General features: G+C 37.5%; 1 protein-coding gene and 1 long non-coding RNA gene across 4 annotated transcripts in view; one reads left to right on the top strand and one right to left on the bottom strand.

Moving 5' to 3' along the window:
* Window positions 1-25,946, bottom strand: part of FSTL5 (follistatin like 5) — a 380,792-nt gene that overhangs the window by 252,405 nt on the left and 102,441 nt on the right. For 2 of the 3 annotated variants that reach the window (XM_023924904.2, XM_086888377.1), the window contains exon 1: window positions 21,061-21,393. The gene's annotated coding sequence lies outside the window, so the exon portion shown is untranslated. Of the gene's footprint in view, window positions 1-21,060; window positions 21,394-24,740; window positions 24,792-25,946 lie in introns of those variants that run through there. The other variant, XM_086888378.1, reaches the window with a different exon arrangement.
* Window positions 1,492-2,413, top strand: LOC111927878 (uncharacterized). The gene is made up of 2 exons (XR_002863804.2): window positions 1,492-1,581; window positions 2,282-2,413. It is a non-coding gene; the product is annotated as an uncharacterized LOC111927878 (long non-coding RNA).

The raw sequence follows: 25,946 nt of genomic DNA, 5'->3' as shown, positions 1-25,946 counted from the left end.
TAAGCTCTTTGAACAGATGCCACCTAAAATCCCAGAAGTATGTAGGGTCTATGCAGTTATTATTTGCCTTTTTAGAATTTAAAATATCCACTTTTTTTTAAGTAGTATATGTTTTTTATTTAATTTACTGGCTATCCTAAATTCTTATTTATTTAAAAATTACTATTGAAACCACAGTTCTCCTTAATACAATAGTATTATGAAGCATTGATTTTAATAAAAATTATGATCTGTCCTAAAGACTTATATTGTTAGAGAGTTGAACTAAGAGCAGGAATAAAAATTACTTTTCAGATCTTCATTACAGCTTCAGATTTTGGTGCTGCATATAACCGAACAGAAAGAAATAATGTATCAAGACTATATATTCATGCTACCTAAAATTGCTTCTTTCTTATTTCTACTTGAAGGTACAGCCTAAATTAGAAGCAAAGAGGGTCTTACTTGTCTTTTAATATTATATTATCAAGAAATTAGAAGTTGTGTTTTGAAAGAATTGTTCTATCCTGCATTCTGGGGCAAAATGACATATTTCTGAACTCAAATTTGCATTAATGACCTAGGTTATCTACTCATTAATTATAATCTGGCAGAACTTGATGTTTCAGTGTTTAGATGATATTCTTCTGTATTTTTAACTTCATTAACGACATATTTGTAAAGAAATTGCTCATAGGTTTTTATTATATGTCTACTTTTATTTTCACAGAAGACTGTTGCTGCTTTATATTCATACAACCATGTTTGGAAATCTGATGAGTTTACTTGGTTAACTCTTCCTTTAAGCAGATACCAGTCTGTATATCTGTATTTTTTTCTTTCTCTGCACATTTCTCACTTATAATATAGGTTATAGGTTAAATGCAAAGTAAAATTTAAATATTATAAAATATTCTACTACATATTTTATGTATGTATGTATGTGTGTATATATATATATATATATATATGATTTTTCTGCCAGTAAACACTGAACTGAAATTCTTAAACAACTACTAGCAATAACTCCATATCTTCCATCCTATTAATGCAAATAGTTAATTTACAGTTATGCATTGCATATAAATAATTAGGGGGTGCACACAAATAAGTAGGGTGCTGAGTTTCTCTCCTCAATATGCATTAATTTTCTTATTAACAATGAGCTTAATGGACTATTTTAGCATCAAATTGATTTATGTTGCAGGAGTCTTATGTGTTGTTGGTCATCCTTAGATTTTCCTCATGAGCTGAGGAGGAATAGAACGAAGAATGTCGAACAGATAATGGTTGTTCCTTACACTGTACAGTAATTTCATCAGTATCAAATTTAGATTTTCCTTTCTGATTCTCAGAAGACTCTGTCATTTCACTTTTTAGCTCATTTCCAGAGCACTCATGAATCTGATGTTCTCTGCAGTTTTCTCACTATTGATTTCTTTCCATTTCAGTTACTTCTGAAATTTTTTTACAAATTATTATCCATAAGAGGATTCTTTTATTCTGTGTCAAGTTTATACCTTAAAACTCTTGGATGAGAAGCACTGCTGGAAGAGCTGTAGTTTCTGAATAACAAAAGGATATCTCACATGCCTTATTTAGGTAAGGGAATTGGGACCCTTAAGTAATTTTCAGGGGTTTTTTGGTTTTTTTTAAGCAAAGAAAACTACATGAAAAATTCACGGAGATTCCACCACCACCCTGATGATCAGACAGTTACCACTGAGTCAGAGACAGTTTCTTTTAATTCTTGAGAAAATGTAATGCAAACCTGTATCTCCCTTTTCTCTCCTGCTAGTGCTTTTCACCCTTGCAACCTTGCAACAAACTAAATCCCAGTTCTGACACCTTACTTATGAACTTCTAATAATGATTAATATAGTCTACAACACCATAGTGAGTGTTTCCTCTCAAAGTTATTATGACTTCTAAATCTTCTCGGCAGCTCATTGGTAATATAAATTTTGTTCTTTGTCTAACTTTTTCTTGTTGGAATAAGAAAGAGACTGCTACTATGAAAGTTTAGCAAATGCATAATAAGCACTACTTTACCTGTCCCCATGCTGTAATCTTCAGAGAAGATTGAAAAGATATAATATTTTACACAACCATTTCCAAATGTAATAATGTGTATTTAGAGTGTACTAAAAAAATTTAATTAATGTAACCTGGCTTAGCCAGAGTTCGTATAAAGAATTAAAACATATACCAAATTACAAGAATACCCTATTTTAAAACATATACATATTTAAAATTAGGAACTTTGTTATTTTCAAACCTATTTTTTTTTTTTTGTTTCCAGAATTCCTCAGCCATTATGCTCTGTTCTGTGTTGATAAATGGTGACCACCAGATATTTGGCATTAAGAAGAGAGGTAGAATTCATCTGAAAATGTAAATATTCCACCTCAATAAACTGATCTGATCAACTTAATGCCTCTACAAAGTATAAAATATGGAATCTTAAATACTGGCCCAATCACCACATTCCTCCTGCCTTTAAAAGAATTCATATAGCAGATATTAACCAGGCATTATTTAAGAGGTCACTTTCAACATATCAAGGAGTAGTACTGTATGCTCTTAGGAAATGTCAGTCTCTGTCTTTTACATATTATTAATCTAAAAAAAAAAAAAAAAGAATAAAATTAATTGTCTATTTTGTGCTGTTTTGTGGGGATCAGAAAAAGACCATATTCAGTGTTACTAATAGGTATATAATACAGCCACAGTAATAAATATAAACCATGCTTCATTGCCTGTGACTTTGAGGATTTCAGTGCATATAATGATGGATACAAATAACCAGCCATGAAAGTATACACTGCTATCTTAAGATGCTTTTATCTGCTCCTATGGTTTCATGGCAGAAAGGTAGCAGCAAACAGAGTATTTTCTTGTGTAGAGACTATTATACTGCATTAACTTTGAATGAATAGAAGTTTTAGCTAAAAGCATGCCTTATCCCATGAGCCTGGTCTACCCTAGTGCCCCACATCTTCACACACAGACTTCCTTCAAAAACCTTCCAACGGTAATCTTTACACCAAAAATGGGGTTCTTACAAAGCAGCCACGGTATCACATTTTCTTATGAATACAGCTGTAACCCATATCTAGCAGTGCTTCTCCTTGTCAAAACGCAACGTGGAAAGCAGATCACAGTGTCATGGGGGCAGCTCTCACCCACACAACTTCCTGACAGCTTTTGAGCACTGCACACTTCATGCTGTCACCTTCCAGTTCTCCTCCAGAAGTGGCAGCCACACTCTGAACCAGAGTTGCTAGGTCACCTTAACTACGTACAGCAGGCTTGGGGCTCACAACAGTGAAGTGCAGCGCTGCCACGGCAGCCAACAGCTCGTACATCTGCGTACCAATCTGTTCTGTCTATCAGCTGTGACTTTATGTGGCTACAGCCACTCACTGTGCAGGCACATGCTATTCATCCTTCACCCACCAAAACAGGCTGGCAAGTCATTTTGGAATAGCCAGCAACGCTACTGACAGCTCGTGTGCTGGAACACGCAGGATGAGAAATACTTTTTTTTAAAAAAAGTCACAAAAAAGCCCTTGTCATACCAGCTGTATCCTGCCTTCTGCTGACTCCTGTTCATCTGCCTCTCTCCTTTCCTGATTTAAACTGCAAAACCATCACACTGCATAAGCAGAAAGTGGAGTGCAGGCCCCTGAACCCCTGTATACTGCACTTGGTCCTTGTGCAGACATTGCGAACGTGTCAGGTGTCTCCAAGGCAGGTACGTCCAGGCACCACCACGGTGAGCAGCCAGCACAAGGGCCAGACTTCCCTGCCTTCCACTGCTTCTCTCCCTGTCCTCCCACCACTTGCATTGCCAGATGCTGGTAGGTAAGAGCAGCAGCCCAGGCAGCCCATCCCCTCTCTGTGGGGGGATACAAGCAAGATCCATTTGCCCAGGGCTTCTCCAAAGGGCTTCTTTAGAATTGGCCCTAAAGATTTACAGTGGCTCATGAACCTGTACACAAATGGCCTGATCGTACCAGGGCCATTTCTAAAATGCCAAAATACCTGAAATGCAGATGCAGCAAGGACATTTATCTATGCTGCTAAATTCATGCTCTAATTTCATTTTACAATTTTCAGTATTTTTTTTTAATTTATATAAAGAATGACACCCAAATGGCTTAGTGTCAGTGACCCCAATTTCAGTAGATTTTAACAAAATGAGAAATGGCCACTTTAAACCTTTCTTATAAGTTCTTCACACGGTCTCATGATTTCTTTAGTATTTCAGAAAGAAGAACAAAATGAGGGTACTATAGTTCACATATCACAGAGGAGCTTTGTTTAATGGATTCGAGTTGTGTGTATTGATTTCTTTTCTCCCAAGACTTCAGTATCAACCTCAGGGTGGTTTTAGCATCATTGATATATGCAAGTGCTGGTTTGTGGAGGTTACACTGTTAGCTAGGTGGTCTCTTTCTTCCCTCATTAAGCAAACTTGTCACAGCTGGTTCCTCAATATCCTAAAGGATTAATGTTTACCATCATGGCAGTATCTGAACTGATTCGACCACTTTATGTTACGAAACCAGAAACAGAAAACCTGCCATCTTAGAACTCAGGTGAATAGCTTGGTACTGTAAATATTTTCCAAAATTTGTAAATTGACACCTAGTATACCATTCTGTAGCTGTGTCCTTTGCACATGCTAGAAAAGATAAATATTTTGGTTTTCAAGTTTTTAATACTGTTCTTCTAAAATAAAACACTACTAACATTAACTAAATGTAAGAAGAAACAACAGCTGTTGGCACTTCCATAGTAAATTGTTAAGAGTACATTTGAGAGAAAACATCACCCTAGAGAAAGCAAAATAGCTGCTTAAGATACAACTTTTTTTTTTTAAGCAGATGAGATGCTAAATTGAAGACTAAAATTCTCCATATTTGCTGTGATAAACTCATTTACCACCCATACTTCTCTCTTTTGTTATTCAAGAAGTTACTGAGGTTTGGTAAGACAACCAGCAGTAGTTACCAACAAAACCATTGAAACCTGTGTATTACTGAACTCCTTGGATGAATGCTAAACCATATGTCTACCATTACTTCAAACAGCCATGATAAGTTAGAGAATAATCTTCTACTAAGTATTCTGGTTAATATTACAATTTTATCCCTTTACATCTATGAAACTCTCTCTTGAAATGCTGTAGCCAACAGAGATGGATCCCATCTTTTTACTCAGTGAAAGAGATTCTTCAATAACTCAGCTGGTTTAAACTCAACCCACCTGGAGATTGTTCCTGAAGATCACCATAAAAGTGTCAAAGTCTGGAATAGAAAGGTTTGAGTTTTTTGCCTCTAACTGGATTTGAAGTAACAAAAGAACTATAAAGGACTATCGAAGGAAACCAAGTCCTAAACTACAAAAATGTAAAGAGAGAAGGTAGTTAGGGACAGGGGAAGTAGTTTTTCAGCACAGGATGAGAAGATCAGTAGAGTGCATATCAGCAAGAGTTGTGACATGGGAAAGTCTCTGACATGCAAGAAACCGTGAGCTCCTGAAACGCAGAAGGACATGGATGATGCACTCTGGTGTGATGGAGAGGAGTCTAGACACCAGTACAAACACTGACAGGAAATGTGAAATTATCAAACTGCAGAGAATAAGGATGCATGTGGATTTGGGTCTCATTGGATTGAAGCACAGCTCAATCAGTAACCAAACAGACCAATGAATGTTGCAGCTATTTAAATAAACAAGGACTGTCTGTAGCTGAGGGCAGTTTGTCCTTATCAAGATTGAACCAAAAATACATTTGCCCTCCAGTACTCTCCCCCAGTGCCCACATTAATATAATTAAGTTGCCTATAGATGAAATCCTGACCTAATTGACAACATGAAAAACACTGAAGTCCACATTTAATATGTCCAGAATTTCACCCTGTTTATAGGATTTAGTTACAATGAACATTCACAAGAATGGAAACAAACCTTTAAAGCAACTGTGCTAACTAAAATGAAAAAAAAAATCAAAGTTTCTTGTGATTGTTTTTAGAAAAAAATCTATGTTCATATAAGTTCTCAGAAGTATACAAATAAAGTGTTCTGTTCTTGAATAGCCAAATTAGTTACACATATTTTCTCTTTTTCAACTTAACAGCTGTGGAGTTTTTTGCCTCTCCTTCCCTGCTTTGTGGTGACTCAATTCTCTTTTTTCTTTATTACCACAAAGGTCAACTTTCTTCATAAGCATCAATTCAGCACAATCAGAAAGAAATACAGACAGTAGCACTTGTTTTGTCAGTCATAAAGTTGGCATAGTGCCATGTGCTTGGATGTTTAAGTCCAAGTCTATAAAAGAAAGAATTTCTCACCTTACGTAAAAAGAAATTAACAACCTGAGAAAAATAGGAGGGAAACACATACTGTTTCTGAAATTTTATAGAACAAAAAACCTCACCCTATCATACCTGATTAAAAAAAAAATTACTTTAACAGCTGACTCAGTCATTTGCATTCTACTATTTATATTAAATCTACTGCATCATTATAGTATGTAGTCATTTTCCTAGAAAAACTGCAGTCTTTTTCAATTTTTGCAAATATATTTCTATTCAAACAATGCATTTCTCATATTGCATGCTTACAACCCCATTCAAAAGGATCTAAACCTACATTTCCTGCTATGTTTTAACTGTCATACTATTTTACTGGGTTTTACTGTTTATGGTTTTGTACCACTTTAATATAACTACTAGGAAGAAGCCTTCCAAATGCATGCTAGAAATCTGACAGTAAACCAGAAAAAACCTACCATTTTCTGATTAGGTTGTAGCTAAATAGGTTTGTAAAAAAAAGACTTTTATTCAAAAATTCTTTAGCTAAAAAATTTGTCATTTCTAAGAATGGAATGGAGATAATACAAAGCAAGGAGTAGCCAGTATGATGTGGTGATGAAATGGTACTATGTGGAAGGAATGTATTTTGTGTCTCCTCAACCACCATTAATACACTGAAAACAATATTTTTTGTACAATGCCTTAAAAAACCAAAAAGTTTTATATATTTTATTTGTTTTGGGGTTTTGAGGGAGATTTTTTTCACTGGTTATTTTTGGAAAGGCAAAAAGGTAAATATCTTCAGTTTTATTTATACAATAGAAATTCACAAAAATGTTAACATAGAATTGACTGGAATTAAGTTTTGACCATCAGTGTGCCAGGAAACACTAGAAACAGCCTCTTGACCAAGAAAACCCTATATTTCAAGAAGAAATTAATGCTTGGATGCCATCACCAGACACTCCATATCACATCTGGTATGACCTGTGTGCACAGATAAGAGTATGTGGAAGTTTCATGTGGAAGTTTCACTCTGAAGCTACAGCCTGAAGAGCGACCACCCCACCTCCCTGAAATATAAGTTTGTGCTCCCTTTTTCATCCCACCTTCACACTAATCTCATTTTTAGATTCGACCACATTGACTCTGGGATTGTCTAGGACAGCTCTGAAGTGCAACACTCATGAAGAGGAGCTGGAAGATATTGCTGAACACCACATTTCCAACTGCTCTGTCACAAATGCTGATCACGTGGCAAATGTCCAAGTGGCCTTTTATTGATGAATCAGTTACTGTCACATGAATTATCCTCAGTGCTGACTAAGGTAAGCATCCCTATGCTATTAGAACTGAAAGCTTCTCTTGCCTCTGTATTTTGAAGGTCTGGGAATGCCCACCCCTCAGCAATTCCAAACATTTCTTGTTGTCCAGATGAAATTTTCTGGAAGTCGCAAAATACAGAAAAAGCAGAGAAAGAAGGTTTTGAAAATTATTTTGAATGATTTTATCTGATTCAGCAATATGCAACAGAATCTGAAGACTGTTTAATGTGTTGCAGTTCTTATGTGTCTATTAAGCAGCAGAATATCCTCCACCATCCTTCAGTGGAGGATATCCAAATGACTTTAATCCCTTTAATATTAATCACTTTCATACAATCATTCTTGTATTCTGAAAATTTCCAATTTTGAAAAATCAGGATTACCCTGCATGCAGATAGAGGGAAGAATCCACCTTTCTTTGTCATCTTCAATGTCTTAAAGTTGCACAAATGAGGCAATCTGACATTCAGCGAAGAGAGGTGATAATAATTTCCAGAGTAAGACATGGATCATCTCAAGCCACAGCTGACATCAAATTCAGGTCAAACCTTCTCTCTTTGCCTCCTCCAAAAATACTGAGTATCATCTGTAGCAATAGAAAATTCCAGCAGGAAGAAAAAGAGCGTGCCAAAGAAGAATAAAGGCAATAAATGTAGGGGACCAAACTGATATATCAGGTTCACTGTTCATCTTCTTGGCATGGTGCAGATGACGAAAAAGCAGATGCTGCTAAGGAGGGAGAGGGGATATTCATGTAGCAATGCATACTGCTCTTATTTCCTAATTCTTCACTCAATAAAAGAGTGTCAACACTCAATGCTGACACTTCACTCAATGGCTGCAATTTCTGTGTTGAACACTTGGAAACAAAACAAGAGCAGAGCCATTGCTGCTCTCTTTCAAAGTTGACTGCTTTGGGTATCCTCCCATGCTTGAAGCCAGTCTCACCAGGAACCCAAGATCCAGCTTGTAAGGTCCTACTATGCACTCCCTATTCATGTTCCATAATAACACCACAGCCTCCGAGCTCCCAGCAGTTCTGAGTGAACCATATAACACACAATACATACTGAGGGAAAAAAGAGAGTAAGTGCCATTAAAAGCATCAGAAAGCAGCCCTTATTTCTAAAGTCACTTGAACTTTACTTCTTTGAACATCACCCATGAAAGACAGCCTGGATTCAGCTCTATATTTTGCCCCAGTTTTGGCTACTATTAAAGCTCAGAGGAGATATGAATCTGGAAAGGGAATATTTAAAAGCTGTTCCTCAAGAACCATTTACAACACTGGGAAAGGCAGCCCTTTCAGCTTTTTGGGTTTGTTTTTTTGGTTGGTTTTGTTGTTTTGGTTTTTTTTTAACCATCATGGGATATCAGAAGCATGCCTGGGAGGATAAATGCAGGTACTGTTTGCTTTACATCAATCTCTTTCTAGATTAGCACTCCCATAAGACTATCCTCACTCACTTGAGATAATACTATAGGGATAAAGTATCCCACTAGGAGCTCTGAGAGAAAAGTTTAAAGCTATGTCTTGGGATGCAAGGGGGAGAAAGTAGTTACCTGCAGTTCAGTGCCTAAAGTCATAAGGCTGAACTGCTTTGTTCAGGTTCTATCCCAGACAATTACTGTTACAGTCTATGTCTACAGTAAACACTGGTTCAAATCAAATCAGTTTTACATACTTTTGAAGGAAGCTGTCTTGCTCCATGAGAGCTTAAACTGATCTTTGGCCAGGATATTCCAACTGATACATGAAGACCAGTGAAAGAAAAGGTTAAATTCTAGCCAGATCAGCTCCGTAATCCAGCTCACCACTCATATCAACACCAGTGGATGGAAAGATTCATCGAGTGGTGTAATAGGATGTGAGGGAAAGCAGTGACCCCAACACAGTTCAATTAATTCTATTAATCTATTTAGCTACAAAGTGAAATTGCACACCTTATTCTCCAATCATAGCTTTACTCGCCCAGTTACATCAAAGTGAAGGCAATAAACTTTGAATCAACTTATATAAAATGTAACTGACAGGCTGTTTAAGCAAGCTTACTACACCAGTACTCTCTCACATTGTTGTGATAATAAATGTGACCAAGAATCCTGCGGCAAACAGGATTGCTATTGTGACTCTCAATTACCTATTACTTTATCTATTATAAATATCCATCCTAGTGCAGTATTCTAGTTTTTAGGGTGGTTTTCTGGTCATAACAGCCCATTATGAACAGCCAGAAATTTAGGATTCTTTATTAATACTTACTTTTAGCACTAATAGCTTTTTGTTGTTAGATTTGGTCACTGGCTCTAATTTTATAATATTTCCTGCAGATGGCCAGAAATAACATGCATGCAAGGATAAAAAGGGAGATGCAAATTTCAAAACAATGCCATAATCTTCATTACAGAAATGTTCATCTAATAATTAAGTGTGGAGCTGCACATATGGTGCCTGACTTATCCTCATTTCCACTGATGCAAACTTACTATGATAATATTAATGTAAATGTAACCATACCACTTTTCAGTCTGGCTGCACAGAAAAGCTTTTTTTTTTCCCTTCTTTTTTTCCACTGGTAATTGCACTTTTTTTTCCAATAGAAACTGAAAGAAAGTAGCTACAAAGTCACAGGTTTAGCTACTGAAGACTTTTCTTCTTCTCCTTTGTGTATTTAAGGGAAATAGCTATTTCCCTTAAATACACAAAGAATTTCATTCTCTTTTGGATTAGGAACTACATTCTTCTGGTTTAAGATTATTTCATCAATGTTTTCACTCCCAGCAGATGCTATGATATCCAGAAAACAAGAAGAGTTTCTCTAGTAAAATATGTCCAGGACTTCTGCTTTCTGCCTAAATATCTTACACTAAAATTTAATAAAAAAATTATTTCTCAGTCCATGAAGTTTTTCCCTGTAAGAATACTTAACAGCACATGCTAAAGTTTTTGGTTACTTGTATGTACAATTACTAGGTATTTTATTGCACTTACCACTCACTTTCTATTCTGTTTAAGCCCAGCCAAATTCTTACCTTTCACTTGTAAGCTGTTATGTGTCATTATCTGGGTATAGATGTATGTTAGTACAAGCCAAAAGGATTCAGCTCAATTCATACTGTTCAGCTCCTAGAAAGTGTAGCCTTTTATTTTCTGTACTCCAATTCTTGATAGTCCTGAGAGACTCCGAAATGTTCTAAATTAGGAATTTACAAGCAGCACTTCTTAAAAGGTACTTTTTCATATTCAAAAACTCAAAAATGAAATTTCCACATGGTGATAATACTAGCTTTCTCCCCTGCTCCAAAACCTCCTTCCCACCCCCTTGATCCCCTGGCTTTCTATAAAGTATAACTAAATTGTAAAAATATTTACTGTGGAAAATTCTTTCTCTGGATTGTTTCTCCTGCATTTGTACTTCTTAACAAACTCCATAATAATGCCTTTGCCTAGATGTACCCCTTTCAATCAGGAAATCTCAACTCTGAAACTTCGCTTTTAGGCCTCATATCTTTGCAAATTAGTTGAACCTTCACACACGCTGCATACTCATTTTAAAGCAGTTTGACTCTTTGCAGCAGCACTTCTCCATTTCATTGTGCCTCAAGTTCCCTATGGAGGTGTTTTAATTTGTGAAGCCTTACAGTTGACATTTTTTATTCCATGCGAAGGCTACATGATGAACAGCTACAAATTGTTACAGGTAATTAAATACACAACCTTTAACACAAAAAACCATGGCTTTCTGAAGCCAAAAGGCCTTTTGTGAAATAAATTCCTATCAAAAATAGATAAAGTAAACCAAATGTAAAAGATAACACAGGAAAAACAAAGTATATAATTACTGATGGACCTAAATACCAGAAATAGAAGAAAATTACTTATGCATTATTTCTGTCCCACATAAATAATTCCAATGCAGTTATTAGAGCATTGTAAAGGAACTGATCCTTCAGACACTGGTCAAAAGCAATAAGAAACTGATAATGATTACTGGTTTACAAACCTAGTCTAAATACAGAACACAGAGTTCTGAGAAGATACTTTAAATACTCGTTGGTTAGAGTGATAGCAATAAACTCTTTGCAGCAAATGGTATTCCTTCTTGCCCCCCCCCCCCACACACACACACATATGCTGTGGCTTGTAAATCAGTTGACTTTACCAATGGTAACCTCGGAAATCCAGTTCCAGAGAGAAATGGTGCTTTTAATTTCTCTATGGAAAAATAATGCTTTTAAATCCTTCGAATTACCAAATATTTTCCTTTCTTTAAAACACCAAAGTGGATCTCATGGTTGATGGATGCAAATCAATACGCCACAGAAACTTTCTGCTGCATGCTGGGACAAGAAAGTTGATGTTGATGTTAAGAACCTCAGGTGTTTGGGAAGTTTAAAATAAGTCCTTTCTTTGAAAAAAAAAACTCCAACAATTATTAATGATTTTTGCAATGTTTCTATATAATGTCACAACTCTTTTCATAGCTCTTTTTGGAAGAACCCCCAACAGAATAGAATCACTGAATCATTAATCATTGGAAAAAACATCTACGATCATTGAGTCCAATCCTTAGCCCAGCACTGCTGTGTTCACCACTAAACACTGTCCCCCAAGTGACACATCCATGTTTCTCAAACATTTCCAGGGGTAGTGGCTAAACCACTTCCCTAGGCAGCCTGTTCCAATGCCTGACCACCCTTTTAGACATTTTTCTTAAAGGGAAAAATTTTATACTCAACACTTAAACAATACAAATTTTAAAATTCAGAATTTCCATCCATGCATACGATCTCCTGTTCACTTTATTCATTAGAAAAAATAGCAAAGGAACAAAACTGTTTGCTTATTTTTTTTAGTCACTGATAGCTTCTTGATCAGCTCTCTAGGCTTTCTATCACCATTTACTCATAACTCCATGTCCAGCTTATAAAAAATACAAGACTAACTCACTAAAATTGGATCTTTGTCTCTCAAAAATCAAGCAGAGAATGATAAAACTGAAATTATTAGCCATAATACTTCACACTGTTCATCGAGGAGTCAGATGCAGTACATTAATAAAAGCACTCTAAATCATTAGAGTCAGCAAATTATATCGCAAACTTTCATTTAAATCTCTGTATGCATGTGAGTGCTGTTTTGTCTGAGAAACCATGAGAACAGGGGGGTGTTATTTTTTTATATGGATTTCTGAGACTTTGGAAGTATAAATCAAAATTTCAATATAGATTTTTTAATGATTTATGTGTATATCATGTATATTTTTACAAAGACAAGCATAGCAGCCCTTTCAGAAGTTTACCTATGCATGGAAGAGATTACTGAGACCCTAGAGCAGTAGATGAATGTGACTATCACACAGAAAAGATATAAAGGACATGAATATATTAAAATATTAGATTTCTGGTCTTTTGGGGACACCAATTTTAAGATCTGATGCTTGAAGCACTCTACTAATGTTTCAAATGCAACCTCTCCAAGGCGCAGAAGACCTTCCTCCACCCTGCTGACTGCACCAAGAACATACAAATGTAGAATGTTCAAATATTTTTGTGAGAAAAATTCTCCAGGCATAAAATAAGAGAATCAGCCTATTATTAGACAGACTAAAAGGCAACTAGCTAAGCAACACAGTTTAAATTCACTGGAAAAACTGTCTTCAGTTTAAAAAATAATTAACATTATACAAAAGTTAAATCCCAGGAGTGATGTTAATTATGGTTTTTTCTTTCAGTGTCCCAGGGAAAGAACTACATCAGACCATGCATCTAGGTCTAGAAAAAATCTTACAGAATATTACTTTTTATCAAAATCAGCCTTGAGCAAATATCAAAAAATCTAAAAGAGAAATCTATTTTTTGTGTTGAAATATTACCATAGCACTAATTATCACTAGGATTATGAATTACATGAGAATATAAAGGTAGTATAAATGAAAGACAGAAATATAACATATAGGTTATATGAAGCAACAATTCTAAAAAATAATGTTTTAGCTCTCCGACATACTAGCTAAGATTCATTCACCTTAAAAGGTATAGGAAATAAATGAAAAATATAATCAGTCTTCAAACTATCATAACCTTGTGTTGTGTCTTGTAGTTTATTTTAAATAAGAATTTTCTCTCTGTCAAAGTACTTGATAATATGGAAGAGAAGCACTGTGATGAACTGTATTTCAACTTAAAAATCAGCCCTCAAGATTAAAAACATCAATTTCTCACTGAAGCTGAGGTTATGGCTAACCTTGGCTGTTGCAAGGAGAGGGAGGATCCATGCAACTTAATTCCACTTGACAAGGACAAACCCAAAGTACTGTCATAAGGGGCTTCTCTTCTTCCTCTGTGGCCTTTCCACGGCCAAAACTGATGATGAGACGAATTTATGTTTCCATCTTGAAACAGAGAAGAGAGAAAAGAAGGGCTCACTGTCAAAATAAGATGCTACCTTAAAAAAAAAAAATCTAAATTTAAAATTAATTTATTTTTTTTTATCTAAGCCAGAGAAACATGGAGTTTTTGCATTGACCACTCAGCGTATGAGGAATTGGCTGGATGGTCAGACCTTCAGTGCTGTGGTCACTGGCTCAATATCCAAGTGGAGACCAGTGACAAGTGGCATTCCTCAGGGGTTGGTATTGGGACTGGCACTACTTAACCTTTGTCAGGGACATGGAGAGTGTGATTGAGTGCATCATCAGCAAGTTTGCCAATGCCTCCAAGCTGCGTGGTCCAGTCAACACGCTAGAAGGAAACGATGCCATCCAGCAGGACCTGGACAGGCTTGCAAGGTGGGACTGGGCAAAACTCCTCAAGTTCAACAAGGCCAAGCACAAGGTCCTGTACTTGGGTTGTGGCAATCCCAAGTACAAATAAAGGCAGGGCAGAAAACAGATTGAGATCATCCCTGGTGAGGAGTACTTGGGGGCATTGGTCGACAAGATCAACATGGCTCAGCAACGTGCATTTGCAGCGCAGAAAATCTTGGGCTGCAGCAAAGGAATTGCAGACAGAAGGTCAAGGGTGGTGATCCTTCCCTTCCTTTCCTGTGAGACCCCACCTGGAGTGCTGCATCCAGCTCTGAGAATCCCAGCACAAGGATGTGGCCCTGTTGGAGGGAGCCCACCAAGATGAGCAGAGGGCTGGAGCACCTCTTCTCTGAAGCACCTCTCAGAGATTTGGGGTTGTTCAGGCTGGAGAAGAGAAGGTCCCAGGGAGACCAAACTGGGGCCTTCCAGTGCCTAAAGGGGCCCTACTCAAAAGATGAAGAGGTACATTTTACAAGGGCACGTAGTGATAGGATGAGGGAGAATAACTTTAAACTGGGAGTGGTTTTAGATTATATATTAGGAGGAAATTCTTCACTATGAGGGTGTTGACACACAGCTTGCCCAGAGAAACTGTGGATGTTCCAGGCTCTGGAAGCGTTCAAGATCAGATTGGACGGACTTTGAGCACCCTGTCATAGTGGAAGGTATCCTTTCCCATGGCAGGGGGTTGGAACAAGATGATCTCTAAGGTCTCTTCCAATCCAAACCATTCTTTCCTTGATAATATCAAATTTTGCACTTTTATGGATAGTGCAGAGAAAACTGAGAAAATGTTTGGGAATTACACTGTCTTTCAGAGAATTTTCTGAGCATTCACCTCTCAGACCTGAGGAATATCTGTAAAACACTGAGAAAATCTGCCTTTAACAGAGGTATCTGGTCTCAGACTTCTTTTAGGTCTCAAATCTCTCATAAAAGGGGAATAGTTAATCAAGATGCTGTATAAACGTCACATCTTATAAAATCTTCTGCTTTTTTTTGATTTAAAACTCAAAACAGACCCTTAGGAAGGAAAAAATTAGACACTGCTACAAATGATGCTGCAGAAGGAACACAAGCCTCTCCAAAATGTGACCAAATAATTCTCTTAGAACATATGAAACAATGCAAAAGCATTTTCAAAATTGACCAGGTGCATCACTTTTTACTTAGGTACAATAGGTTACTTTCTGCTCTATGAATAAAAATTTGGACTACTGCAACCCTAAACCACAGGATTTTGTGAATTTGTCATCCATTCATGTGCATTTAGCTTTCCACTGGACTACAGTTTGGCCTCAGAAAGCCGATAATAGTCTTTTCTGTGTATATACTAAATGTGTTTGAACCTTGCAAGCTTCTTGCTATCACTGGAAGGCCATGATTGTGACCAAGTACAGCCCTCAATTGCATAAATAATTGAAACATTAGTGAACCATGTTCACTCTGTAACACAATCAAAGTTTACATTTATTCTTTTGACTGCTTTTGCATATGAATCAAGATTTCCATTGATCTGCCAGAATGATGTGAAATTGCTTTGGTTTTACTTTCCCAGCATTTATGACAAAATTTAATAAAACCCATAAACAACATATATTATCAGTTATAGTGGTGTTTTAAGTAAAGTTAACAAAAGAAAATGCCTAAAAGAAATAGAAGTTGAAATGTTGAACTTTGAAACAAATCATAATCTGCAAGCTCTTTGAAAACAAGGTTTATTTCTACTACTAATCATGTAAGAATTTTCTACCTGCTTTAATTTTATTGCTCATTGATTTGTTTAAACGTGTATAATGATTTACATGTTATTTAGGAAGACAAAGTTCTGTTATAATAATAAAAATATTTACAGTTCAGAGTTGCAATGCAGAAAGCCTCTAAAATATTTTATTTCCTAATGGAAGCAAAAGTATGTAAAGTAATAATCTAAAAGTCCTTATCATTTAATAAAGGAGTATTTTTAGTAATGAGTAAGTTTTTATCTGATTAAAGTTATGAGCTGCTTTCAGATTTTGGGGTTTTTTTTTTGTAGATATTAGGAAATTCCTCATGAAGGAACTAAAAATAATTTCAGAAAGTTTTTAATATGCAGATATGAAAATGATAGTGGCTTTTACCACAAGACCGCCTATTCAGTGGTAAAAATATTTCAGATTACAATAAGCTTCACTTGGAATAAATTGAGAAGAAAGCTCTCTCTGTCAGGAAAAGAAAGAAGTATTTTAAATAACCCTCATCTTCCATCTAACATTTTCAAGTACTTTATTGCACAAAAAAAAAGTCTTTCTGAAGCCTGCCCTGAAAAGCTCTGCTGGACACCAACTCAGTTAATTCAAATGCAAATAAACTGTGAACTTCAACCTACTTCAAGCAATCCCTGCAAGCATTGCCAACTCTTTCCTCATTTAACTCTTTAGAACTTACTTTCTTAAGATTTGCACTACTCAGCAATGCAACCAAATAATTTACCACTTTTTTTACATGCTGTCTGGTATAAAAAGTGATTAATTTAATAGACTTACTATGATTATTTCTAGGACAGTAAGTGTAAATACCTGCATAAACACTGCTATCAAATAAAGCTAAAAATAGGTGACAAATACATATTTCCAGTCATTGTCATCCCACTTGGTAAGGAATCATGCCTTGCTAAACCACAACAACCTCTCTCGGCCAGTGCATTTAGCCAATACAAACAGAAGTAACAATGGCACAGAGGAAACAAGAGATACCAGCAATTAGGGAGCATTTCTGAAGTTCTTCTGCCACAGTAACTGCACAGAAATTCCTCGATCTGCACTGGCCCATCCAAATAAAGACACATCTATTGATAAATGCAACTTCTACAAAGGAGCACAACGACCAGAACTTGAAAAATAGTGCAGAATAGAATAAAGCTGTGGGTTTGATTTCTCTTGAATATTTTTCCTGGGCAGTAGTAACCCTTGGTATTGGAGGTTTTAGAGGGAGTTTCACATGGCACTATTTTCAAAGGTGCTAGATTACCACTGTTCTTGCCCAACCCACAGCTTTCTAAATATTTCTTTACTACAGAGAAAATATTTGACCTGCTGCTCTTCTGGTAATATGAAATTGTTCTTTGTCTTTTCTGCCTACCAGGAGGCAGGGAAAAGCATGTTGTGTTAAATATGTCATATCATATGCAAACAAGTTTCCAGTCTTTTCATTTGCTGACAGCTATTCCCTATGCTTCAGAAGGTAAAAAAACAAAAAACAAACAAACAAAAAAAAAGCTTGAACTAACATTTTGTAGCATAACAAACCAAGCTACACTGAATAGTTAATGATTATAGTCCTGCTTTTGCTTTGAAAATTGTAGAATAAAGTCAAGAGCAGCATTTCAGTCATTGTTTCCCCCTGAGCCAGTAATTCACTCCTGCGATACTTAATGTCCACAATTATCCGGTAATATTTGTCAGCCTGGAGAAAAATAATCAGAAATGACTTCCTAAACTTCATTTGGCCTCTTACCTTTGAGATATCAGGGCCAAGTTCAGATCTGTTAAATGGCAGAACTATTCCTGTTGGATCTCCATCTTTAGATTTATAACTAACAACACTGTGCAGAGCCTTGTTTTTAATATTGTTTTATAGTCTCTAAAAGAGAAGAGTGACAGAAAATTTGTATTTTCTGAAATGGTATATAAAGTCTCAGTTTGAAACAGCATGCATTTTTCTAAAAAAAAATCAAAATTTGGTATTTTTAAAAGACATGATTTATGTGATTATAACAGTTATTTTATTCTAAGATTGAATATCGCTCTTAAACAAATACTGAGGATTATTGGATAAACTCACACACAAAAAACCAGAATGAAAACCTGACATAATTAGGTAGACCTAGAACACACCTAGAACAGAGCAACCACAATATTTGGGCTTTTACTGATCACCATTTGCTGTCAAAGGCCTTAAACCCAAAAATAACCAAGTGATCCACTGGAAAAAGTAAGCTTTGGATCCCTGACAGGGTTGTGCATATGCTGGTATTTTCAACAGTTTTAAACATTTGCCCTCATATGCACACCGTCATGTGTTGGTCAGCTTAGGAAGGGTCCATTATGTAGCCCTTAAAACCCAAATTTTCTGTAAATCCCATTTTTGCAACAAAACCCCTCCCTGATTTCATATCAGTTCTGCAGTCAGCTGGTTGGTCAAGTCATTAACAACTTCTGCTGATGTTGCGTTGATAAAGGACTTGGAACTGCATATTATACAAAACCATATCCTTACAAGTTTACAAATATTCCTGAAAAAGGTTTACTACTGCAGACAGACTTCTTCTAGCTAGAACCAATGACCAAAATTACTATGGCCCACACTTAATGTATACATATATTTAGAACACCATTTTGGTGAAAAATAGCAGTGCCATTTTACCTCATTTGGAGTACATGTACCATTCCAAATACCAATTTTTCAAACATGATTTATCAAATAAATCAGCCTAATACAAATAAAGGAAAAATATTACATAGAAAATACAATTGGATATAAATTTAAAAGAACAGAATTAATGTCTTAGTATCAAAGTTTATCATCTGCTTAATGCTGGTAAAATGACTGATCTCAGAAAGGTCAATGACTTTTAATCATTTAATGATGGAGATAGTCCTCTTAAGTGGAAAAAGACTAGTGTATGAATAGAGACCACTCAAGTGAACGATGATTTGCAGATGCAGGCCCTGTATAAACATTAGAAGTTTAGATTTATAACTAGTGGGTTGGGGTTGTAATGTTGTGGGGTTTTTTTTCTCCTCAGTATCATTGTAGCATCTGCACCACATGGTTCAAAATAACTTTTTCAAAATAATTTTGTAATGTTTTATTTCAACAAGTAAACCCCCTGAATTTCCATACCTTAAAAGCCATTCTTTTAAATTATATCAAAATATTTCAAATTAAGATTCATTTCAATGACAGATGATAAAAACTGTCTTAGCTGATGGATAGACTGTTAATGAAGGCTTGCAACCAGCATAAGTGCTATGTAATAAACTTTCATTCTCTACTGTTGAGAGAGGAAGAAGAGCTGTTTTATGACTGGGGGGAGAAGTGGGAGAGAACAATAAAACATATTTCCTAATTCTACCCAAATGCAATGAAAGCCTTGGCACCCTGAACTACTTTTTCCTCATTTTTCTAGCTTTCAGCTTTACCCATCAGTAGCTCTGTGCTGCTGCCTGATGGTTATCTTTATACTCTATCTGATACAAACATTCAGCAAACAGAACCCACATTAACATTAGGGAAATGATGCAGGAATAAAAAAAATGCTACAATGCTAAGAAGCAGCCTCCTTTCATCAGCTTCATCCCATCAACAAAAGTTACTTTATGCTCACAGCTACTACAGCTGTTAGCACTTGTGCAGGACAACTGCATTGAGAAACACTTGTGGTTTAGGTCCCAGTTCCTAAGAAAATCCATCGCAACCAAAAGAGTATGAAGTGCTATGTAATCCTGAAAAACACAAGGTGGAGACCTCATTTGCCTGATTACTCTCTTCAGTTATCTCAGTAGCACTGGCTAGCAGCAGCAGCTTATTCCCTCTGGAATCTGCCTTAATCTCAGACAGACACCCCTGCCTGGCGCTCAGCTCTGCGTGTGCAGAAGTCACTGCACGGTGCTCAGCTCCGTGTGCTCACAAATCCCTGCTTGCACTGAGCTCTGCGTGTGCGCAACTCCGACAACTCACAGAAGCAGCAGCAAACTCCTCTGTGAAGCACAGCTCCATACCAAGCTCACCAAATGTTAAACACTGCTGAAAGAAAAAGACGTTACATCTGCCCACACTTCTCAGCTCTATTCAATTACTGACAATAGCAGTCCTATAAATGTAACATAATACGGTATTATTAAATCCAAGATTCGCATTTACGCCTAGCTGCAGCCTGGAAGCAGGCCTGATGCTCAGCCAACATCAAACGACAAAAATTCACAACTTTCACAGACACACAAACCCCACATTGACCTTGGAGGCAGAGGTGGTGACGATCCCTTTCATAAAGGTGCTGTTTCCCAAGTTGACAGCGTTACAGTGCCGAATTGTTTGCCAAGTAACAGGGTATCACCGTCCTTCTGTCACACACGGATACAGGCACGCACAGGAGCACAGAGCAACATGAGGCTGTGCTTTTAAATCCTCTTTAATTCCTCCTTTACTCTCCGCTTCCCAGAATGACCTCGCATATCCTGTCTTCCCCCAGACAGAATCAACCAGAGCTTCTCTAGTCCCCCACAAATGGGTATTTATACAAAGAAGGCTTTGTAATGCCTTTTGAGATCTTTCTATAATATTCAAGATTTCTAAAATAAATTATTTTCAACCATTTAAAAATTACCCCGAGAGCCAGTTTTCAATAAAAATAAGCCTTTAACTTTTCATTCAGATTCATTTTTGGTTTATGGAGCCCTTTTCACTGAAAGCAGCACCCCTTTTCCAAGCCTTGCCCCTCCACTGACCTAAGGACTACCAAGCTTCCAACTTTGCTCTGCCTTTAATTGCCAGCTCCTCCATCCCATCCAGCACCCTGCCACCGTTTATGTAAAAAATATATACGCCTGTGTGTACATATACTTTAGTATTGCTGCTTACCTTGCCCAAGAGTCACTAAAATCCAAAAGGGGGGGAAAAAACCCAAAACCCCCAGCTCCGCGGGTCCTCGTGCAAATCGCAAAGAGAGGAACACTTCTTCTTCCTTTAACAAAGCCACAAGCGGCTCCGCCGCGATCCGGCGAGCGAGCGAGGGACTAGTCCGGAGCCAAGTGGGCAGAGCTGCGGGCAGGCGCTTCCCGGCGGGAGCAAGGGAGGTTGGGCGGCCCGAGGCGCCGCGGGGAGCGGCGGGCGCCCTTCAGCACCCGGCGCGGCGCGGACAGCAGCGCTCCCGCCCGGCCCCTCACCGCCCGGCCCCTCACCGCCCGGCCCCTCACCGCCCGGCCCCTCACCGCCCGGCCCCTCACCGCCCGCCCCGCCGCGCCGCTCGCACCGCCTCCGCACCGCCCCCGCCGCCGGACGGCCTCACAAACTTGCGCTCCGCTGCCGGCCGCTTCCTCCTTCTTCTTCTTCCTCTGGTGTGGTTTTCTGCGGGGCAGCGGCGTGGAACGTCTCGTGTTGCCCCAGCCCTTCTCGCCGAGGGGCTCCCTGCCCGCGCAGGGGGCTGCTACCCCGGCTGAGGTCACCGAATCCCGCTCCTTCGGCTTCCCCTCCGCAGGGCCGGGGCCCCGCTCCCTTTGCCCTGGGCCGGGCTGCGGCACCCAGCGCCCGGGCAGATGGCAGCGCCGACAGAAGAGGAGCAACTGCTGGGAAACAGCGAGGAGCTCCCTCCTGGAGCACAGAGGGGAACTGTGCCGGCGAGTTTCAAGCAGGGGGTTGTTAATGCAGTATTCATAAGCTTTAGTATATCAACGGGCCTTGTGAAAGCTCAAGTATGCTGCAGGCTTTGCACACCTGTGTCGGTAATCCCCAGCGTCCACACCAGACTGAGGTGCTTGAGTGCCAAGGTGGAGGTCCCTGGGATCCCTTGCCAGAGACATGGACGTGTGGCTGGGTTATTCAGTTACGCAGCTTATAACTGATACAGCTGGGTAATTTCAGTTATGCAAAACATAAGGGGGAAAAAAATCACCTTGAGGTAAGACCATTAATTACATGCTCCACTTATAAGCAGGAGAAGAGGTACCTTTGGATAAACAGGAGCAATCAAAACAAAAAATCCAACTGGAACCTAATCGCCTAAAAACTTTGAGATATATCATGTGAAGACAAGCAGAGAAACAGTATTTTGAAGTCTCACTCGAATCTGCTTTATTGTGAGATAACAGGTTTAGTTATCTGATTTATTAGTTTTAAATTAATTTACTATCTGCTCCACCACTTTTGAAGAGTAGCTCTTTCATTGTCAATGTGAAATCATTATGAAAATTAAGTATCTACTCCTCATGCCATTATAGATTACCTGTTTGGTGCCTTTTGGGAAAATACGTTACAGATTAAAGTATTAAACTGTCTTTAAACCACCCATGGCTAGGGTAAAGCCAGACAGGGGTCAGATGCTCTGACGTACATCAGCTTTCTAGGTTAATTGCACTTGTGTCTACATGTGGAATGAACACGTAGTGAGGAACAAAAGTAGGTAAATACCATACCTAAAAAAGTGAACTGGTTAACATAGGAAATAATAAAATAGGACAGTTGGATTGCATTAGCTCACTACTGTTTTGTGAGGGAGTTCTTACTGGACTGATAATTAGGTCATGGCACTGCAAGAGGGAACATGATGAACTTCAACACACAGAGTGTGGAATATAAAGTCAAATAAACCCAACTTTCATTGACTCAACCCTTTCTAATTACCAGCAGTCATGAAGGCAGCTTGTCTGGCATGAGGGTTGCTTTTCTGAAACCCTATTATTTTACTTCTTTTCTCATTTTCCATTTAAGCCCTGTCATGCTTTTTGCAAAGTACAGACAATATAGTTGAGCTACTTAAGGACAATTTTTGCAGTACAAAATTGACACTGTGTCTGCTAGCACAGCTGCATCAGAAACTCTTGTGGGACAGAGGTAAACCCCAAACTGACTTGTTCAAAACTGAGGGGAAATTGAAATGTTGTGAGTATGAATAGGGACCTTGTTCATCCGTCCTTCTTTGCCATTATGAAAGCACATGAAACAAACAATCAACAATTACGTAGATGTTTTATATAACCCAACTATTGAAGTAGTCAGGAAATCAGTCAAATCATGCAAGCTCTGAGATATCGTAACTTGCTGCTTGGCTTTGCAGATTAGTAGACAATGAGTTCCCAAAATAGCATATGGAGGACCCTCGAAACTTTTGAATATCTCTGTATCTTACGAGGACTTGCATTCATAAACTTCACAGTAAATAATGATACCATGTAATACATTAAGGTATCTTTGCATTCTTGCATTTTTGGGTGTGTTTATCTGATGATGCATATCTTTATTCTTCCTAAAGTCACTGAGGTATTTAATTTAAAAGCTCATATTTATTTAAAATTACTTTAATGTATTTTTAGCACTGACATATTTTCTAATTTTTCCTCCAATTTAGATCTGTATCAGTGATAGACCATAGCTGGAAAATAAACTTTGCACATTTATATCCTGACATCTTTCTGTCTTCTGCTTAATGGATATTATTTGTGAGCTCCATTTTTCACATTGTTGGCTCTGTTTTTACAGTCACACAGAAGAAATATATGAATGATTTCTTTTCTTGTTATTGTTTTGTGACCCATACATTACATCATCACTTTTTTTGCAGTTCAAACATTTTCATCCACAGAGTAACTGGGATATTATTTTACTGGATGCAATGCAGACCAATATCTGTTACTGTAATGAAGAAGTTATTCTGTGCCTAACAATTAATTGCTAGTCCAGAGAGACTGTTGCTGCTTAGTAGTACATTTCTGATCTACATAACCTTCATTTGACACCTTATGATCATATCTGGCAGATCCCACATAATATGCCAGACCGTTTTCAGGTATATTCCTGAGCCCCATGTGCTTGGCAATCAGTTATGCCTGGCTTTTGTATTTTCTACACCAATTATGTTTGAAGCTTTTGCCATTGGGCAGAGGAGAACACATGCAGTAAATATTGGCATTTTCTTGTAAAGATGAGAAACACAGAACTTCAAAGCTGGTTTATGTTTGTTTAGACTATAGATATTAATAATAAATATTGTCTATTTTTGTATTTATGAGATGCTGCTTAATATTATATCTGATACAGCAGGAAGTTTTATGCAAGACTAAGAGAAGACCAAAGTCTCAGTGTATTAAAGGGAAGTTAATGCAAATAATAGGTGATAAAAGTTGTTTTAATAACTTATTCAGTATTGTCCATGCTGTGGTTTAACTCCAGTTAGCAGTCAAAAACCAGGGCAGTCAAGAACATTGGCTCTTACATTTTACAGCCTATCCTTAACTCACTGAAGTTCAAACAATAGTCATTTTCTTTGACTAAGTTGTATCTCTTTTTCTACTGCAAAAAACTCTGGAGAAGGGGTTATATTCCATGTAAGCAGGACTGCACCCAAAATGAATGCAGAACTAGAGAGATAGCATAGTTTTTCAGAAGTGAATAATTTTCTTTCTCTTGACTTTTCTACCACTACCATTTTTAACACAATTAATCAATTAATTAGAGTTGTTTTTTTTTTAATTTCTGCTTGGTGTTTTGTGTTAATAATCTGTAAGGGGCAAAAATAGGGCATTTTGAAAACTCAGCTTGTTACTTACTCTTTAGATAATTCCAGTGACTTCTGTGTGGCTTGGTACCCCCCTCACCACCTGAAAGTTCAATAACAAAATGTTATTTTTTTGTGATATATCTTTAAACATTTGAATTGAAAAGTATTCTGATTAATAGTTACCAAAAATTTAGGATATTAATATCTGACACTACTAAATATTAATTAATTTGTTCTAAACAAGGCAACAGTTACAATGTGGTAATTGAGACTAAAAAACAAACAAAAAAATTTTTTGTCTTTGAAGAATATGCAACACTTTAAACACAATTATATATTTGTAGCTTAATATCAAAAGTTTTAGGCATGATAAATTCTAACAATAATGCAATTTTATTTCAAAATATACAGTTGTAAGTACTGCCCTTTGTAGGATTCAATTTCCACTTCTTAAATTATTCCTCTTTTTTTTTTTTGATGACAACAGCTGCCCCTTCAGTACAGCTGTTACTAGTGAAGATCATTGATTAGCTTGAAGTCAATGACAGCAAAGGAACTCTCAGGATGCTCTGATATGAGATAGCATGGATAATCTGCCAAATCTCTCTCTCTCTTGCACACACACAGCATGAAGTTTGGACACATACATCTTTTCCTCATTTTCCACTGGTCTAATTCACTCAATGTCTGTTCAATGTTTTAATGAAAGATGATAGTGCATCCACTATAAACTCGAAATGCACGGAGACCTGGACCGGTGCTTTGATAACAGCAGGGCATCATAAGCACCAGAATGACAGACACTGGCAAATGGCATAGAGGAAAATTAGCTTACTCATGGCTTGGAGAAAGCTTGTGCCAACCATCTGTCACAGGAGATCTCCCAAATGACAGCAAGGATCATAAAGGCACATTAAGGTTTTCCCTGTATCACCTCAAAGCCAGTTCTCCCAAAGGGACCCAAATAAAAGACATATGTGCTATTGTTCACACACAAGAAAGCTACCCTTGAAATTCACCACAATAATTCAAATGCATACCACAAAATAACAGATGTAGATTCAGAGGGTGTAGGGAGGAAGCCTAGGCTCTGAGGTTTGATCTGTAAATTTTTTCATTACGTCTAATAAAACAAATGCTATAAATTCCTTTCAATGTGTAGCAGATTTGCAATGATAGTGATTCTGACAAGATGACGTTGTCCCCATTTTCATCTTGTGAAAATGAAGTAATAACTGATTAAACAGGAAGGAGA

Source organism: Cyanistes caeruleus, chromosome 5, assembly GCF_971803275.1.
Source record: "Cyanistes caeruleus chromosome 5, bCyaCae1.hap1.1, whole genome shotgun sequence".
NCBI classification, from domain to species: Eukaryota; Metazoa; Chordata; class Aves; order Passeriformes; family Paridae; genus Cyanistes; species Cyanistes caeruleus.
Note: the sequence above shows the minus strand (reverse complement) of the source record. Positions and strands in the feature narration are given on the sequence as shown.